At 38.4% G+C, this 3,793-nt stretch overlaps 1 pseudogene; it reads right to left on the reverse strand.

Moving 5' to 3' along the window:
* Positions 1-2,973: 2,973 nt before the first annotated feature.
* On the reverse strand, positions 2,974-3,542 carry LOC137254140 (fatty-acid amide hydrolase 2-A-like; annotated as a pseudogene).
* Positions 3,543-3,793: the final 251 nt, after the last annotated feature.

A 3,793-nucleotide genomic window follows, 5' to 3' on the forward strand; every position in this document is an offset into this window, starting at 1 on the left:
ATACCCATGTCATACAAACACATTCCTGGGTATCCCAGGTTCACTTTCCTACATGGTGGTCTTCCCTTTTTTGTCTCAAAGGCTCTCAGCTGAGTATGTAATGTTCGGTTACTTCCTTACTTGTTTTATCATCTTTTTTTTGTAAATATTTATGCCAGGTTTGAATATAGCAGACAATTATTTTCATAACATATACATATGTACATGTACATATATGCACACACAAAAATTTAGTGTAGTGTTAACACTTTTCGGAGAATTATCAAAACTTATTTGTATTTGTTGTATTGGGTACGGGTGGATGTGAGGAGCAAGTAGCAGTGGTGTGGTGGTAGCATTATCCGCCTTTCGCACCAAATGTCCTAAGTTCAAGTCCCGGCCGAGTCAACTTAAACATTTTTTCTTTATTATTCTAGCTTTCACGAAATGGTATATTTAGTTTGTGACGAATCTCAAAATTGTAAGTCCACAAAGGAGAAGAAATGGACCCACCAGTAAGTATACCGAAATAATCAGTATGACGATCCAAGTTGATTTGAGATATCTTGATGAAATTTCGTGAGCGGGTATGTATGTTTGGTTTTTATGTAGAACAACACCACAAAGTGCGGTTTTGAAACCAAACTTATTTTGTGTGTATATATGTATATCTGTGGCCTCCCGGCATAACCGAAAAAAATCACTAAGAGCTGTTTTAGAGAAAACCAGCCTTCAAGTTTTTAAAGTGTTTTACAAAAGTTCCAAACTTTCATAACACTCTACAGCCTCGTCCCTGAAAGTTCTTTATATCGAAGGGTCCCGCAAAATCGACTCCTGTATTTGTAAATGCCCGTGAGTACGTAGTTCTCTCCTTGGGTAGAATTCCCATTAGCTGGGTTTGAACACATTTTCGGTAACTCGTGCATTCCTTGCAATTGTGGATCGTCGATTTTATCATATTCTTGACCCGTGGTATCCAATACTGCGTACGGATGAGGCGTAGCATAAGTTGGTTTTCCCCATGGAGTGAGATCCTATAGGTAAATTTTACGATAAGACGCGACAACTGGCAATTATACGGCAAAATAACTGGGTGTCGCTCGTTGTACGGGATATCTTCGGAAGCTCCGAGGCGGCCGCCTGCCCTCATAACCCCCTTTTCATCTAAGAATGGGTTCAGTGGTAGTACCTCGCTCTTTGCTCCTATAAGTTTTTTAGCTTTTAAAGCTGAATACTCCTCCCCATAATGCCTCTTTTGATAGATAACAGTCAGATGTGGGCCGTTTCTTTTGTTTCGCTCGACGAAATTGAGCAAGAATTCGCCTGAAGTACATAGCTCAACTGACTTATCTAATACTGAAGAAGACGACCCGAACGAAGATTGTTGTGCTGTTTTTCTTGAGGGCGGAGAACTTGTGTGCTGCGACAAGTGTCCAAAAGTGTTCCATCAGAATTGTCATATACCTGCTATCAGTTCGGTACCAGATGGAAGCGAAAGTTGGCAATGTCCCTTATGTGTAAACCTAAAAGATTTGGCCAATAATGCTGAAAATTCACATAAAATACCCGGCGAACTAAGTCGCCTTGTGTTACAGATTATGCAACGTTTTTGTCTCGAATTGTACTGTCAATATGAGCAGAGCTTACACTTCCGCGAGCCGGAATCACCTACCAATACTGCCTATTAGGAGATCATTTCTAGCCCTATGTCGTTGGATGTTTTACGGACAAGATTGAACCCATCTAGCTCAAACCACTATAAAGATATTGCTGGCTTTGTATCCGACGTGCGTCGTATCTTCAAAAATACTTACCTATTCTATCAAAAGGATTCGAAAACATTCACAAACGCACGGTATTTGGAGAGCTTTTTTGAGGAACCATTGTCCAAATGGCTATCAAATTTCACTAGCAAATTTAACTTAAACGTAACTAATTTACACACAGCAAGCATGAGCAATAATAGCGCTTCCACGTCTTCAGCTGCTTCCCCAGGTTTAATGAATTTACCTTCTAGTGTTGTAGGCTCGCCTGCTAGCTGCGCATCAATGGAAAATGTTAGAAAGAGTGCAAACTCAGCTCTGAGTGGTGATGATGATTCTTGCAATCCACCGAAAAGGACACGTAAACTAACAGAATAGGAAAAGTTTAATCATCTACTAAACAATATGTTAGCAACAATTAATAGTAAGAAATCGAGTCAATCTTTGGGATCGTACGATGAACTCGTCTTACATATGAAAATAATCATAAGGATAGGAAAATTGGTCGCCCAGTCGATATAGGAAAATGCGCCACTTGTCAATGTTTGTGTGATATAGTATGTGCGCATTGTCAAACATATTTTTGTGGTTTACAGTGTCAACGTTAGGCATCGCCACAACATTGCCATTTTGTGGCAAAGAAAAGTTAAATAAAAATGTTGTTGCTCATGACGAAGCCAACAATAAAAGTGCAGGTTCGTCAAATACTTGTTCAGAAGCTGCTCCGCTAACTAAACCTGAAAAGAAATCGTCAAATTCACAGCCGAAAGAAATTCCTCGCAGCGGTAGTACAGAGGCTCTAACTTCTGTTAGTAAAGGGAATATTGTATGTATATGTTCAAAGCTACCGATGATAATTATAATTTTTTCAAACTTACTACCGATGTGCAAGAGTCGGCAAAAACTTTAAATAAGTTAAAGATAGTACCCAATTGTGGACAAATTATTATTGTCGATTTTGAGGGTCAATTTAATCGCGCCATGGAAATGGAAGATTTGTATGAGACACCTGAACAATTTGTTGATACTCAATGGTTTGCTGTGCCGGTCATACCAAAAGTTGTACCAGAAATGTATATGACAGAAGAAATTCGAAAATTTATGTATTCTTATTTGAATGGAATGGATATGATAATTAAATATGATAGCGAAAAAAAAATTTATTTAGTCATAAAAGTCAACACAAGTAAGTGGATCTAAATTGGCGATATTTCCACCAACTCATTCCCTGTTAAACTTTAAAATGTTGACCTATCTTCAACATAAGCGTTTGCTCCGTAGAACCATTTGGATTACATTGCATCATTTTATTTGTAGGAATGTAAAAATAACGCAATGTTTTCAAATTTACGTTATCGTCCAAACCCTATTTTTTGAGCATTTTCGGCTCGGCTATTACTTTAATTATTGGTATTAAATCTGTAGCATAACTCATTGGACAAGCACAACCCATATCATGCTTTTCATTGCCGCTACGAAATATACAACCACGCATATTAACAACATCGTCACTAGGTTATGCCCAAATATACCACAATTAAAAGCAGGTATACGTATGCTACCGCCAATGTCAGTACCCAAACCGAATGCGGTACAACAAGCGCTAATTAGCGCCGCCTCACCACCAGAGGAACCATCAACAGAACGTCTATAATCATAGGGATTTTTAGTTTGCCCTATTAGCCTATTACGCGTCTCAGTCCATTTATTTACCTCGGGTACATTTGATGTTGCCAAAATAATAGCACCACTTTCTTTCATCAAACGGATACATTCTGCGTTCGGCAAGCTACGTTCCATTGGGCAATATTAAAAATACGTACAAACATACCTTGTTATAAGGTACTGTAATAGGTTTTGTTGCAGGTTTCGTCTCTCAACTCACCTACTTTCTTACAAATTCGTGGTGTCATCCAAAAACCCCGATTACATGCAATACCAAGTCTAATTAGTTGCGATGGCTAAAACGTTAAAACAACACTCACAACAATTCTGCCTTATCTACATATAATTTTGGACCGAATTTTGGAATTTGTGCTTGGTTGGATTTT

This window comes from Eurosta solidaginis, chromosome 5 (genome assembly GCF_040869045.1).
Source record: "Eurosta solidaginis isolate ZX-2024a chromosome 5, ASM4086904v1, whole genome shotgun sequence".
Taxonomy (NCBI): Eukaryota; Metazoa; Arthropoda; class Insecta; order Diptera; family Tephritidae; genus Eurosta; species Eurosta solidaginis.